The sequence below is a fragment of the Lactuca saligna genome, chromosome 4 (assembly GCF_052625555.1).
Source record: "Lactuca saligna cultivar CGN05327 chromosome 4, ASM5262555v1, whole genome shotgun sequence".
Taxonomy (NCBI): Eukaryota; Viridiplantae; Streptophyta; class Magnoliopsida; order Asterales; family Asteraceae; genus Lactuca; species Lactuca saligna.
In genome coordinates this window covers 50183284-50200347 of record NC_136420.1, presented here as the reverse complement: position 1 = coordinate 50200347, position 17064 = coordinate 50183284, and positions in this window count along the sequence as shown.

Genomic DNA, 17064 nt, shown 5'->3' with positions numbered 1-17064 from the left:
GATAAAAAAAAATAGTTTTGTTTCGATTGTTTTTTCTTGTGTTAAGATGTGAATTATATGTTTTAATATATCATTTGTTGTTTGCTTTTGTTAATCTTAGTTTTAATTGTTATTAAGTTGTAAATCTAAGTTTATTTTCTTATATGTTATAATATTTCCATAAAATATTTAAGTTGTGAATCCGATGCTATTAAGTTGTGAATCGAAGTTTGTTTTCTTATTTGTTATAATATTTGCCTAAAATTAATAGTCATAGCTTATGCTTCATAATTTTTATATAATGAATCGAGTTTAGAATGTGTGTTATTGTGTTAGTGCTTTTTTTAAAATGTTAATTTATGTTTTTTTAAGTTGTGACTGTGATGTTTTAATGTTTTGTTTATTGTTTAGTTATTTTAATGTAAGTTTTAACTGTTGTTAATAAGAAAATATAAGTTTTAAGTTGGGAATTCATGGATTTTTATAAGTTTTATATTATGAAAGCATGATTTTTATAAGTTTTAAAGTACAAATGGATTATTTTTTTAAGTTGTAAATTTTGTATTAAATTATAAATTAACTGTATTAAGAGTTTTAATTTTATAATATGCTGGTGAATGCACACTTTTGTGTACTAAACTGTAAATTTATTGTATTAAGCTGTGAATTTTGTGTATTAAACTGTGATTTGTGTGTTTTAAACTGTAAACTGCCGACATTTAGATGTGAATATTCTGCTTAAACTATGAATTGACTATATTAACATGTGAATTTTCCTGTTTTAAACTATGAGTTTATTGTATTAAGCTGTAAATTTTGTGTATTAAATTGTGAATTACCTGTATTATAAGTTTTAAGTTAATAATATGGTTGTAAATTTATACATTTTTTTGTATTAAACTGTGAATTTATTTTATAAAACTGTGAATTTTGTACATTAAGCTGCGATTTTTGTGTTTTAAAGTGGATATTGACTGCATTAAGTTGTTAATCTTATATTTAAACTACAAATTAACTATTTGAAGTTGTGAATTTTGTGTATTAAAGTGTGTTTTTTGTGTTTTAAACTATGAATTGACTGTATTAAGCTGTGAATTTTCTGTCTAAATTGTGCATTAACTTGATTAAGCTGTAATTTTTAATGAAATTTGTGTTCAACTATAATTGATTTTTATATGAATGTTTGTATTAATTTTATTGTGAATATATTTATTATGTGTATTGTCTAACTATTTTCCATTAAATTATGAATAAGTGAATTAATTAGTTTATTAAATTTTGAATATAGTATTTAATTTGTTAATCAACGATTTTATATATACAGATCTAATTTGGAATGAATGATGATGGTGACGGTGACACAGATGGTTGGTAATGGCGTGTGGTAGTAGTTGGTGATGCTGGCGATAAAGTTTGAGTTTGACTTATTTGAATATGTGAATAAGTACATAATGACTTTTATTATGTTATTTTGTAAATTTTTTGTATTAAACTAAAAATGGACTCCATTAAGTTGTATATTTTAAACTTTCAATATGATATTTTAAAGTGTGAATATGTTTTATACATGTTATATTGTTTTTAAAAATCTACAATTTAGAGAAAAGAGAAAATTGAACTTGTTAAATCATAAATTTATTTAGTTCATAAAAATTTTATATATTTGGCTGCAAAAAAATGTGGTATATATTAAAAAATATTACCAAAGAAATGAGAACTACAATGCTTATTCTATTAAGCTATGAATACGACCAGAAAATGTGACATCCTCATTTTCACGGCCAGAAAAGACCGATTTTGTTTATGCTTTATTAAAATCAGAGTACCTCTTTTAATAAAAATGTTGCGGAATTTGTTCCCAGTAAAATATGATAAATACATTATCAAAGCATTTCCGAAGAGAAGTATTTTTATTCATTTTAAAACATTGGGATGTCATCGTCAATACATAAACATAAGCATAAACATAACTTACATTCATTATCACTAGTGATTTATATCTCCTTAATCTCTCACTGTAATGTGACTTCATATCAACACCTGTGATATAAATAAAATGAATGGGTCAGGTTGGGAAACCTGGTGAGTACATAGGGTTTTCAACCCACAATAAATAAGTTTATTAACTTTATCAAACCAAATAAACCCGATTACCCATTCTCGTTATCCTCACTTTATGTCCCTAAAACATCTAACACAAGGGACCTCGTCTAAGGACTTTCATTGGGGTGACAACTCATGCTTCGGGGGTTCCTCAGCACTTCATGTTAAATAAGTCAACCATGTGGGGGATGGAGTACTGTTGGTGAGCACACATTTCAAATAAGCACCTACGGTAGCGAGCCTGCTAGCATTCCACTAGACTGTCTAGAATAGTCTGTGGTCGTCATCTATACTCTGCTAGATGACTGGATCATCAATAACATCTATATCGAGGCCTCTCATTATTTTATTTGGTCACACAGCTACTATTACATCTACCCATGTTTTACCCAACATGTTTTGTAGATATAAAATACATATACAGTTTAAATCATTTAAAACGTGTATAAAAATATTTCACCCAACATAAATATCAAGTATTCAGAAAATATGCACACATAGCACGTAATTTATATTAAATACTTCATATCTATGTGTAAGATGAAAGTAATTATGCACTCACTTGAAAAGGTGGTGATTTCGAACTCAGACAACGCTTCACTTCTTAAAAATAATTTCCTTCGATGAAACCTAGTATTATTACCACTAAAGTTTAGTCTATCATTCACCAAGACCAATTAATAGTCTAGCTATTATTACTATTATATAAGCGTTAAACAACACTTATATAACCCATAATAATAGCCCAAGTACTTATTATAAGTTCCTAATAACGTTACTATAATTAAATAAAAGCTATATTAAGAATAGCGTAGGCGTAGCTCACTTACAGCGGGTTTTATAGAAAATCGGGTTTTGCTTGGAGCAGCGTTATCGAGCCGAAAAGCTCTTCTTCTCGGAGCCGTCAAGCACTCCGGGGCTTCCGCCTCGTGCTAGGGAGGTTCCCTAGGCTTTTCGGGGGGTTTCGGGGCTAGAGAGAGGTTCTAAAGAGAGAGTAAAGAGAAGAAATAATGGGAAACGTGTAAAGAAAATGAGGGTGGGAGAGGTTCTATTTATAGGGTGAAAAATAGCTGAACTTGGTGCCACATGTCACCATCTGGTGGCAAGACTTGGGGAGAAAGCAATGACCAAGATTGTGCCACATCACCCATTTTCGCACAGCACACTTCCGACTTCTAAAATCCATAACATTCACATACGACCTCCGTTTTTGACATTCTTTATATCCACGCGTAGGTAAAAATAAGATCTACAACCTTCATTTTGACTCCGTTGGATAATTCTCGACCGATCTTAAATTTAACAGTACGAGGAGATTATATTGTTAAATGTCCACGTAAAATTCATAACTTCTACATACGGATTCTGTTTTCGTCTGTCTTTTTACCATTGAGTTCCTATTAATGAGATCTTCAATTCTCATTCAGGTCGCATAGGCCAAAAACCGCTCGATCTAAAATTTGAGTTTCGGGTCGTGCACTGCTAAGCCAAATCTTAGAAAATGCATAACTTCCTCATACGAAGTCAGATTTGTGTGTTCTTTTTTTGTATGCTCACGGTTTAACATATACTACAACTTTTGTTTAGATAAATCAGGCTAAAAAGTCCTCTATCGTAAATTCACTATTTACGCTTCCCACTGTCGTGCCAGTTTTGCCGTAAAACTTCGACGAGCCATAACTTCTTCGTTATAACTCGGATTTCGGCATTGTTTATATCCCCGAAATCCTTTTTTCGACCACTACAGCTTTATGTAAATACATCTGGATTATCTCACACTTTAACTTTGATGCTTATTTTTATTCTTTATTTATTACACATTTATAAATAAATAATAAGCATATAAATTCACATAATATTCAAATCATTCATCTTTATTACTTCAAAAAGAATTACAATAGTTGACATAGACTATACATCATCTGAAATGCTTATCTCCGAAACGCGGGCGTTACAGAAAATGTTATTGAATTTTGAGTTATTTTGGTGGTTGTCCGACGACAGTCAGGTAGCGGTCTAGTGGTTGTCCAGCGGCTAACCAACAACAAGTGGAAACTAGTCATAAAATAAGGAATGGAAAAGATTGTTTAATATAATACTAATGTTTGATTTGTCGAAAATGCCCTTAATGAAAACATTTAAACATTGGTTCTTAGGGTTCTTAATCTTTTTGGGTTCTCATTTGAACCTATATATATATATATATATATATATATATATATATATATATATATATATATATATATATATATACACACACACACACATAACGGTTCGATATGGTTATCCGTTGATACCTAAATACTCAAACCGAAACCGACTCGTAGATAGTCAAAAAAAAATTTATTTCGGTTTTTTCGGTTTTAGATTAGCTTGGTTTTTCTATTTTTTGTACACCCCTACCACCAGTCTTTCTTCTCCGCCACCACATCTTGCTCCCTCTACTTTTTCTTCTTCAGATCATGTACCATTCTATTTGTTCTTATCCAAATCTATAATGTAACCCTAACCACCACAACAACATTTCTCTCTAAAATCATAGAAACAGATACCATTACCACCACTACCACCTTCACCTATCTTATTCTCTTTAAAAAAAAAAACCTAGCCCGAACTCTTGCTTCATCACCCATGTTTTCTTTTTAAAAACCCTAGCAACCACCGTTGTAACACCACTACCAGACCACCAAGCACCCACCACCTTTAATCACCTGCTTCCTTATCCCATTTCTCTCTAAAACAAAAAATAGCTCTAAATTTGAGGGGTTTTACACAAATATGAGGGTTTTGAAAATTGTATGTTTCATATTTTAAATCGTCCACTTCTCTATTTGTCCATGTAAGCGTGTTTGTTTAACAATGTGTGTTTATGTATATATGATCTATTTCACATACATGGAGGAAGAATAAGTATTAGCCTATATCCATATATAGACACTTATGTGAAGGTAAAATATATATCTTGGTTGCTTTGTATTATGGATCACAGATAGTAGTTAAAAATAACATGAGATTTTCAAACTTCGGATCGGTAAAATGTGATATGCATATGTTCTTCGTTTGGTATGACGTGAAAATTTATCAAACATATTAGGGTTAAATACAAGAAGCAACTTACTTTAATTGTTTTAGTTTCATTAAGATAATGAATATGCTCGAACATTCTATTGAATAAGGATATGATCGTATCTAACATGTTGTTTCGTCTTTAGATCTTGTTTTTTATGCAAAAACATAATGGCTATGATAATTTGTATATTAATCATGTTTTTTAGGGTAAATAGATGCATGGTATTATGGGTGCTAAGTAGAGAAACAGAAAAGTGGTTGGTTATATCTTTTCATTTTCTTTCTCATTAGTCCTTTGGATATTTTTTTACAAACCCTATTACAACAAAGTGTTTGTTGCTCGAAGGGAAGTATTCTAAGATAGGGATCTAATATCCCAAGGAACTAGTGGAAGACAAATTGATATAGATGAGATTCAAGATTCAATCAATAAACAAACTAAAGTTGGCCCTAACACTCAACTAGAGGTTGATATAGTAGTTGAGAAATCTAACTTACCTCCACCTCATCCACATAGATCTGATAGAGAGTGTCATAATATTGAGTTTTACGGTTACCATATCACTGAGGGCAATGACACACTACTTGGAGATGATGAGCACAAAAGCTATCAAGAAGCCATTGTAGGGCCAAAGGCTGCTAAATACAAAGAGGCGGTGGAGAGTGAGATTTGGTCTATATACAATAACCAAGTTTGGAACTTGGTTGATCACACAACTAGAATTAAAACCGTTGGAAGATAATAAGTCTTCAAGAAGAAAACTGACTTATATAGGAATGTACACACATTAAAATCCTGACTGGTTGCGAAGGGTTACACCCATACTCAAGGAAATGATGAGGAAACCTTTTCGCAAGTGGTGATTGATATGTGCATATTTAGTGTGTATTAAGTATAGTTTTTTATTCATATATTAGCTAAATTATTGCATATTATAGACAAAAGGTACTTAAAAGTGTTAAATTATGTTTTTCAGTCCAAAGATGAAGCTCGGAAGCGAAAGGAAGCAAGAGAAGCGGTTAGGAGCTCAAGAGTGGAATGAAGAAGGAAAACACCTTAAAAAAGGCTTCTACTCGTCGAGTCGAGCCTTGACTCGACGAGTCCGGTCGCGGATTCAGGAGGATAATGATTTGGAAGTCAAGATAGTTATCGCAATACGAAGAATGTGAGAGGGACTCGACAAGTCACCATCTGACTCGACGAGTCGGAACGCATATTTAAAGATAACTCCACAAATCGAAAAAGGAGGAGAATTCTGGGAAGTTTCAGAAGTGCTTTGCTGCGAATAAGAAGCCAGAAGAACCCTAAAAGTCGACCAAGGAAGCTAGAATTCAATTCCGGGAGTAATTAAGGCATAATTTCATCATTCTACTTATTTCTTTTGTTTTGTCAACATGATTAAGCAACTTGAACTTGTTTGTTTGCTGTTATTTACCTTAGTTAGAACTAAATTCTTTAGACTTCTGTTTGGGAATACAAAGTTGACAATATGGTTTGATTGATTGGTAGCTTTAATTCCAAGTTGGTGAATTTTTGTTATTTTAGCTTGCTAAAGAACCTTGTGTATGAATGATAATTGATTTTCTGTTAATAGGAAGATAATTATTTAGCATGAACATCTATTGATTATCAACCTCATATGATATGTGACCACTATATCATATGTCTAGAATTAATAAATATGAAACTAGGATTAATAAGGAGATCGAGTAAATTCATGTGCAAGCTTGTAAGATGACCATCAAACAAGAGGTTAATTAAGAATAATGAATTAATTAGCTATTGCAAGTCTAACTTAACCCGAATAATTAATCTAGTAAATATAATTAAATTAAGCAATTGGCCACTGTTTGAGTTAGTTTATTTGCTAAGGATGAGGGTAGTGAACATGAACCTAATCACTTGAATCGGTAACCAACGAAAGAATTAATCCATTGCACTATTACCTTAAAATCAACCATAAAGTTAACTGAGTTGAACTAAACAGAAGTTTCTTTCTCATTATTGAATCTAGTTAAATTGTCATTTTCTAGTCTTTAATTAGTTTTAGTTAGTAAGTTTCTAGTCTTGTAAAACTAGAGAAAAACCCCTATTTTCTTAATCAACTTAGGTAGAATTAGTTTTTAATTTAATTTGCCGTTCCCTGTGTTCGATACCCTGCTTATTTAGCTATACCACAATTGATAGGTTCACTGCCTTTTGTGTGTTATTTGATAATTAAAGTAGGATTAAAACTAGTTGGTTTTACACACGCCAAGTTTTTGGCGCCGTTGCCGAGGAACGGTTCTAAAATTAGCATTAAAATTCTAATTCAATCGATCCTTTGTGTAAGATTCATCTTACATAAAGTTAATTTCTGTTTAATTTTTGTTTAAGTTTTTAGGTAAAAAAAAAAAAAAAAAAAAAAAAAAAAAAAAAAAAAAAAAAAAAAAAAACCTGATTTTCACTTGAACTCGCCGAGTGCATTCGCCCCGACTCGGCGAGTACAACGCTGAATCAGATTTAATTTTTTTTTGTTCTTTTTTACGCATTTTGTTTTGTTTTTTTGTTTTGTTTGCAGGTAGTTCATGACCCGAGGATCTGCTACCCCTCTAGTTCCCCCTCTTGAAGACCCGGAAACCGCATTAAGAAGAAACAAGGGCAAAACCGTTGGAGAAACCGCTTCTTCAAAGAACTCACCACTCAAAAACCTCAAATCCGTTTTTTGCAAGAAAAGGAGCAGCAAATCAGGAGCATCCAGTGCATCATTCACAATCGAAGACCCGATCCCAAAAGACACCGACTACGAGACCGAGGAAGAAAGCAAGCACACATCCGATTTTGAAGACGATTTAGCCACCGCTATGGCTAATATTGACGAAATTCCCATGGGGGAGTGGAAGAAGAGGATGCGTGATGACACTGGCCCGGGACTTGTGCAACCCGCAATTCCCGCCACCGCTACGTTTGAACTAAAGGGCCATATTCTCGCTCAACTCAAGGAGATACCTTTTCACGGGAGAGATCATGAAGACACCTACAAGCACTTGGATGAAGTAAATGATGTGACGGATTGCTTCAATGTACCCAATGTGCCCCGCGAGATCCAGCTACTACGCATGCTTCCTGTCACATTTAAAGGAGCTGCAAGGGATTGGTTGAAGTCACTCCCCCCCGGATCGGTTACCACATGGGCCAAAATGAAAGAAGAGTTCAGAGATCATTTATGCCCACCTTCCAAGATAGCCAAGCTAAAGAAAGCCATCGCCAACTTCGAGCAACAACCCGGAGAATCTCTTTATGAAGCTTGGGAAAGATATAAGAGCCTACTAAGAAATTGCCCCCACCATGATCTTAATAGCCAACAAGAGGTCTCTATCTTTTATGATGGAGTCAATGTCACCACAAGGCAACTACTCGATTCACAAGGCCCGCTCACCCGAAAGCCACCTCCGGAAATAAAGGAATTAATTGAAGAATTCTCCAGGCACTCTAGAGAATACCACAACCCGAGGAATGAAGTGAGTCGTGGAGCAGTAAACTCGGTGAACGATGGCATGGCGGCAGTAATAGCTAAACTCGATAGCCTAGACCGAAGAATGACGAAAATGGATCAAACGATCCATGCTATTAGAGTTGGATGCGAAAATTGTGGTGGCCCCCATCTTACCAAGGATTGTGATCGCGACGAGAATGGAAATAAAAAGGCTCAAGTATTCTATTCCAGTGGCGATAGATACGATGAAGACTGGAGGAAACCGAAAAAGGAATGGCTCCCATACGAAGAGTATAAAAAGGCTAAGGAGGAAAAATACAAACAGAGGGAGAGGGGATATTATCAAAAGGAAGAGCCGGTGACGGAAAAGAAGGCGAATTTAGAAGACATACTCACAAGGTTCATAACCGCGTCCGAGAAAAGACATAATGATCATGATGTAGCAATGCAAGAAACCATAAACATGTTGAGGAATCAGCAAGCTTCCATTCTCAACATTGAGAAACAACTAGGACAACTTGCACATCAAGTAAATGAAAGAAGACCGGGCCAACTTCCGAGCAACACCGAGCCCAATCCAAGAAATGAGAACGTGAGCGCAATAACTTCCAGAAGTGAAGAAAACATTACAGAAGCACTAAGGATCTCCAAGAAGAAGGAAGACAAGGTAGAAGAACCGGAGCCAGCTAAACCCAACCCGACTCGCCGAGTCACTCCTATGGACTCGACGAGTCCATGCGAAAATGAGAAACTCATCAATTCTTCGAAACCTTATAAGCCTCCACTGCCATACCCAACCAAAGCCATGCCTGCAGAAAAAGTTGAAGCATACAGAACCTTCATGAATCATGTTAACGCTCTACAAGTTAATATGCCATTTGTGGAAACAATACGTCAAACGCCTAAATACTTCAACTTGCTTAAGGGCCTTTTTGCTGCTAGGAAGGATTTGGCTGAAGTTGCAGAAGTCTTGATGAGTGAACTACCTAAAAAGAAGGGTGATCCCGGCAATATGGTGATTTCGTGCCAATTTGGTAATGAGATCTTCACACGAGCATTGGCTGACTCGGGGGCAAGCATCAATATGATGCCTTTTTCATTCTATAAGAAGATTAATCTACCAGAACCAAAACCGGTGCATATGAAGATCCATTTGGCGGACAAGACAATAATCCATCCAAAAGGCGTTTGTGAAGATCTCCTTATAAAAGTTGACAAGTTTATATTCCCAGTAGACTTCATGGTTGTTGATATGGAAGAAGACCCCGAAATTCCAATTATTTTGGGAAGATCCTTCTTAAACACCGCGTGTGCCTTAATTGATGTAAGTGAGTCTACATTGACATTGAGAGTGGGTGATGAGGCTGTGAAGTTTAAAGCTATTCCAGAAATCAAGCAAGAAGAGAAAAAGATTGAAGAAGTCTCAATGATCCAATTGGATGATGAGATATTAGAAAAAGAGCTTGCACATTTGATGAAAGAAGATCCAAGCAAGTTTATGATGCACTCTGAAGAAGAAGGAGATGTTAACAAGGACTTGGAAGAATTGGAAAAGCTACTGGAAGGAGCCCACTCAGAAGAAACCCAAGAATCGATGGAATTCGTACCGACTCGCCAAGTCACTTCAATGGACTCGACGAGTCCAGTCGATTTGGGCAAACACTTGGCCGACCTGGATCTGCTTGTTACTAATCCTTCACATATAATAGATTTCAGCAATATACAGGAGTTTTTAGAAGAACAAACAACAGAAAAGGGAAAGGAAAGGAGAGTTCAATACGCTAATGTTGCATGTCTTGATACGGTCAAATTCGAGGAAGGGTTAAGCACGGGAAAGGATGCAGGAATAAAGGAAAGGAAGGAGGAAGCTGATCACCAATTCACCACTAAACCTAGAGCACAGACCATCATGGAATGTGAAGTTATTAAATTTAAAGAAAAGGAGGTTCAAGAGACAGTGAAAAAGAAGGGGGTGAAGAAGAAAAAGAGGAAAAGGGAAGCCCAGGCAGCTGAAGATGAAGCAATGAAAATAAAAAGAGATGAATTAAAAAGGGCTTACAAGAAAAAGATCCACGCTTACAAGACCAAGTACAAATCACAAAAAGTTAGGCGTGCGTTCCCGATGCTCGAAGATGACAAAACGTAGATGGGAAGGAGTCTAGCTCATGACTCCTCAAAAAGAAGCGCTTGGCGGGAGGCAACCCGTTATATAGAGTTTGCTTTCTTTTACTTTTTAGTTTTCTTTTTATTTTTATTTTCCCTTGGTTTTTATTCTTAATCGTCCAAATCATCGGGCATGTCTGCTTGAGAGTGTGCATAGCCTAAGTGTGGGGTGAAATGATTCATAATAAACAGAAAAAATTTTGAAAATTATACAAATTTTTAAATGACTCGCCGAGTCTTACCACGACTCGACGAGTCGGTCTTATTTACAGAAAAAAATAATTTCAAATTTAATTTTACATTGGGTAAGTAGGGTTTTAACCCTAAAGAATCAGTTTCACTTCAACACTCGTCGACGGGCTGTTTTTTTTTTTTTTTTTTTGCAATTTCTCTCTCAAGCATTCATCAAGTTCTTCAAGTTCTTCCAAAATTCTCAAGCACAATCCAAAAAGGTATCAAATTTCTTCCTATTTTATGATTAGAGCATGATTATAAGGCAATCCAAGGTAGAAATTGCATGAAAAACCCGTTTTTGAGAAGTTCTAAATTTCTAGGGTTTTGATTTCTCATGAATTAAGTTGTTTTGAATGCTTATTTTGGCCTAAATACATCAATACTAAGTGTTAAGACAAAACCCTTGAAAAAATTTACAGGTTTATTGGTCCAATTTTATGAGACTCGTGCAGGTTGCGCGACTCGTCGAGTCGGGCATGGACTCGACGAGTCCAGTCGATTTACAGATGCAATCCAGTTTTTAAATTATATTATGTGTTTTCTGGGTTTTGTTTATTTGTTTTGTAGAAATCATGTTCAGAAGGGGACAATCTTCAAGTGGTAGCCAAGGGGAGTTTCCATGGCTAAACTTCCCGCAAATTGAATCCGCTTCAACAATGAGGAAGTGCAAGAAGAAGCTCTCCGACATTAAGAAGAAGGAGGTGTATGTGCCGGACAGAATTGATTGGGAGTGGCTGCAAAGTGTTAGATATGAAGAAGAATTAGCTCCTTACCTTTTGAAGGAGTTCCAACATGAAGGCGAGACAATAATCTGCGATGGGTGGAGCCGGGTCTTCCGCATACAAGAGTCGGTCTATTTAGAGCTTTGCTTGGAGTTTTTCTCCACGGTATCTTTTACCGGGGGAGTGGATATGTATTACCCGAAAAGCTTTACTTTTTGTCTTGGGGGAGAGTATCGGCAATGCTCGGTGGTGGACCTTGCCTGCCGACTAGGGATCTATGATCAATCCTTGGTGACAACAAACATCTTTCGGGCCTTTTTGGCAAACACTCACATGGTGTTCCCCGATGGAGTTACAAGCACGGGTTGGTGGAATACCATAGGAAATAAAGTTTACATCCCAAAGTCTGCACAAGAAGGGAGCATCCGATCCCCAACTCACCGCCTCATTCACCGTCTTATTTCCTCCACCATCAACCAAAGGAAAGACGATGACAAGGTCTCCAACCTTGATGTTTTCTACTTATGGAGCATAATTTCACCCGGCGTCTTTTGCAACATCCCTTGGTGTATAGCTTCATACCTTTCGGAGGGTGCGGTCAAAGATCGCAAAACCTCCCGTATCAATGGTGGAATGTTTGTCACCCGATTGGTTAATTCATTCGGGTTGATGAACCGCGGTGCCTGGAACTTCATGAAATTGATCCCGACACCTCCGTTCAATCCCATTCTTTTCCGAAGAGCACGGATAATTGAAGACTATGGTGGTGGCCATTATGCCATTCCAAATGATGACCCCGTTGTTGGTCCCGAAGCACCAGGAAGGAGGGTAAGATCAAGAAGAGAACGGGATGTGGAGGACGAGCCGCCAGTGATTCCGGTCGAGAATGAAGACGTACCAATGGATTGGTACAATGTAGAGATGAGGCGGATGCAGGATCAAATGGCGAGGGGGCTGAACTTTAGCAACCAATCCCACATACGACTTTTTGACCACTTCAATATCCCACATATTGATGGTGGCAATTACCCATTCATTCCATCTTGGGATGAGAGGATTGGTGCGCGACAAAGTGGAGTCGGGGGAAGTGGAGCCGTCAATGATGATGAGGAGGATGAAGATTGATTTTTATATTTTTGTGTTTTTAATCAAACAATTTTATTTTTTTTATTTGGTGTGTATGCTTTGAAATTTTATTATGTATAATGGTTGTTTGCTTTAGTTATTTTTCAGGATTGAATTATGATTGCTTGCTTAGGATGGTTTAGAGATATAAAGCATGGATGTTTTTTGCGAGTGAGAGCGAGTCAAGGAAGCGGGATTTTAACGTCAAAGTGTCGAGTCCGGTCTTAGGGGTATGAGAAATTGAGTCCGAACGTGAGGAAGAGTTAAAGAAGTTTTTAGAGGCTAAAACAGTTGCAAAATACCAAGATTTTTCGTTCAGTGGCCAACTCGTCGAGTGCACTAAGCTGACTCGACGAGTCGCCTTGTATTTCCACAAATTCTGAGAAGGCACGCTGTTACTCGACGAGTCCACCATCAGACTCGACGAGTCGTTCATTTTTTATGCCGAAGGACTGCTGATTTGATGCTGATACTTGTACCACTTGCTTCCTTATTCTTCCATTTCCATTCTTGAAGATTTTACACCGATTTTCGCATATTTGGAGCGACCCACACGAGACGAAACACCCAAGACATGGATGAGATGTTACCATGTCTAAAGTTGATTGAAGTTGGAGCTTTATTGAGAGTGATCAACCTATCCACTGCTATCCCAGGGGAGTTTGTTCCAATTCCCTCTTTATTTTTATGTTTTTATGCATCATATGCAATGAGGGCATTGCATCATATAAGTGCGGGGTAAGGGGTTGGTTACATAATAGTAAATTTTAAAAAAAAAATTGCATACCAAAAGTATTATTTAGGATTTAATTTAGAAAATTTTGGTAAAAATTAGGATTCCATGTTAGAATTGTGTTAATAATTGCATGAAGACCCAAATGTTTAGTTGAGCCTGTATACGTTCTAGTGCATTTGTGGCTTCCTTATTCCAGTGAAATCATGAGACAAAAACATGACCTTGCTCAGCCTGAGGGATGCAATATGTTTAGCAGCCTAAACCTGAAATGTATCCAGGAAAATTTTTATCATTAGTCAATAAAGGTTGAGATTGAGCGCCCCTGCTTAAGCATGTAGGGATTTGAGTGACAAAAGTGAGGTATACATGTAAAAAAAGAGAGAATTACAAGAAAAATTGTAAGAATTTTGGAGCAAATGAAGTGAAGATCTTAAGATCGAAAATTCCAAGAAATCCAAAAAGTTGAAGATGCCAAAAATCAAACAACAAGGTGGTGAATTCAAAGAAATCAAAGATCAAATGTCAAAGAAGTGAAGAATTCCAAAGAGTTCCAATGTGGTATCGAAAAATTGTAATTTTCTAGAATATGTATGCTTGGGTTGCTCAATTAAAAATACTTTGAGGGTAAAGAGGTTTTCTGAGGATGGATTCGGAGGGTTGCATAAAATGAGAATAGTTCGGGGTGAGTGGGCGGATGTTTATGAGGATTGTGAGTATTTGGAATATGGGGGGTTCTTTAGGAAAAAATTTAGACACAAATGCATGCGTTGCGGTCTTGGCCATGGCTGGGTTAGATTGGAGTTGTTATACATAATTCTAATGTGTTAAAATTCAGTTTTGCTTGAGGGCAAGCAAAAGACAAGTGTGGGGTATTTTGATATGTGCATATTTAGTGTGTATTAACTATAGTTTTTTATTCATATATTAGCTAAATTATTGCATATTATGGACAAAAGGTACTTAAAAGTGTTAAATTATGTTTTTCAGTCCAAAGATGAAGCTCGGAAGCGAAAGGAAGCAAGAGAAGCGGTTAGGAGCTCAAGAGTGGAATGAAGAAGGAAAACACCTTAAAAAAGGCTTCTACTCGTCGAGTCGAGCCTTGACTCGACGAGTCCGATCGTGGATTCAGGAGGATAATGATTCGGAAGTCAAGATAGTTATCGCAATACGAAGAATGTGAGAGGGACTCGACGAGTCACCATCTGACTCGACGAGTCGGAACGCATATTTAAAGATAACTCCACAAATCGAAAAAGGAGGAGAATTCTGGGAAGTTTCAGAAGTGCTTTGATGCGAATAAGAAGCCAGAAGAACCCTAAAAGTCGACCAAGGAAGCTAGAATTTAATTCCGGGAGTAATTAAGGCATAATTTCATCATTCTACTTATTTCTTTTGTTTTGTCAACATGATTAAGCAACTTGAACTTGTTTGTTTGCTGTTATTTACCTTAGTTATGAACTAAATTCTTTAGACTTCTGTTTGGGAATACAAAGTTGACGATATGGTTTGATTGATTGGTATGTTTAATTCCAAGTTGGTGAATTTTTGTTATTTTAGCTTGCTAAAGAACCTTGTGTATGAATGATAATTAATTTTCTGTTAATAGGAAGATAATTATTTAGCATGAACATCTATTGATTATCAACCTCATATGATATGTGACCACTATATCATATGTCTAGAATTAATAAATATGAAACTAGGATTAATAAGGAGATCGAGTAAATTCATGTGCAAGCTTGTAAGATGACCATCAAACAAGAGGTTAATTAAGAATAATGAATTAATTAGCTATTGCAAGTCTAACTTAACCCGAATAATTAATCTAGTAAATATAATTAAATTAAGCAATTGGCCACTGTTTGAGTTAGTTTATTTGCTAAGGATGAGGGTAGTGAACATGAACCTAAACACTTGAATCGGTAACCAACGAAAGAATTAATCCATTGCACTATTACCTTAAAATCAACCATAAAGTTAACTGAGTTGAACTAAACAGAAGTTTCTTTCCCATTATTGAATCTAGTTAAATTGTCATTTTCTAGTCTTTAATTAGTTTTAGTTAGTAAGTTTCTAGTCTTGTAAAACTAGAGAAAAACCCCTATTTTCTTAATCAACTTAGGTAGAATTAGTTTTTAATTTAATTTGTCGTTCCCTGTGTTCGATACCCTGCTTATTTAGCTATACCACAATTGATAGGTTCACTGCCTTTTGTGTGTTATTTGATAATTAAAGTAGGATTAAAACTAGTTGGTTTTACACACATCAGTGATGATCAAGTTTGTTAGGATATTACATGTAAAATTAGCATTTATGTAACACCTAGTTTCCTTGATGTTTGTAATTTTGGGATAGTGGATCGTAACTTCATCGAGTAAAGGTCTTAGCTTCAAAGGAATAGATTCTAGACCCTATCGGATATTGATAATGTTTGTTTAGTGATTAAAGACCTCGAATTGTTCCTTGGAAAAAGGGTAAAATAGGAAATGTGATAATTCGGTCTTCTTGCATGAATTATGATTTTAGTTTGATATGTTTTTAGTCAAAAGTAACTAGATAGAATTGTGGGGCTCGTCAATACCTTTCTGCTCATGTAAAGATCGTCGAAAGCGGAGTTGAAATGAATAAGTTATGACTGTTTGCAGCTAGAATGGGTTTGGGTGAAAAACTATCGCCACAGAGTGGAGAATTGTCTTCCACGTAGTGACAATCACCACGAAAGTGGAGAATTGTTTTCCACGACGTGGAAAATGCCATAGAGTGGAGAATTGTCTTCCATGCAGTGGAAGTTGGGCAGGCCTAAGCCCATGATTTTTAGGGTTTTCAACATATTTAAAGGTAAGGATTCATGTTTTAGGGCATTTTCATAGCCTCCATGTAACATCCCAATTTTCAAGTCCAAAAATTTTATTTTTAATTACAAGATTCGTAACATAGTTTACTAAACATTGCCAATGTCATATCAATTTATAAAAATCATAACAACGTGTATGAAACCATATCATCAAAAGTAATAAAAATCAGAGTACAATCCCAGAAATCTCCATGGATAATCCATATGAGTGTGTGTGTGATGCGCTGCTACACCATCGGCTCCTTCCCCTTAGACGAAGAGGTACCTGAAACCAAAACTAAAACTTTAAGCACAAAGCTTAGTGAGTTCCCCCATCATACCCATACCAAATAATGCATAATCGTCGGTATCTTTCAACCGGTAACTGGGAACTACCCTCCGCTTCGGTATCTTTCAACCGGTAACTGGGTGCTACCCTCCCCATCGGTATCTTTTAACTGGTAACTGGGAACTACCCTCCCATTCGATATCTTTCAACCGGTAATCGGGAGCTACCCTCCCCTTCGGTATCTTTCAACCGGTATCCGAGGACTATTCCACCCCTACTATTACTAATACAAATCAATCACAACAAGCATATTAAATACAATGATCATATCAAGC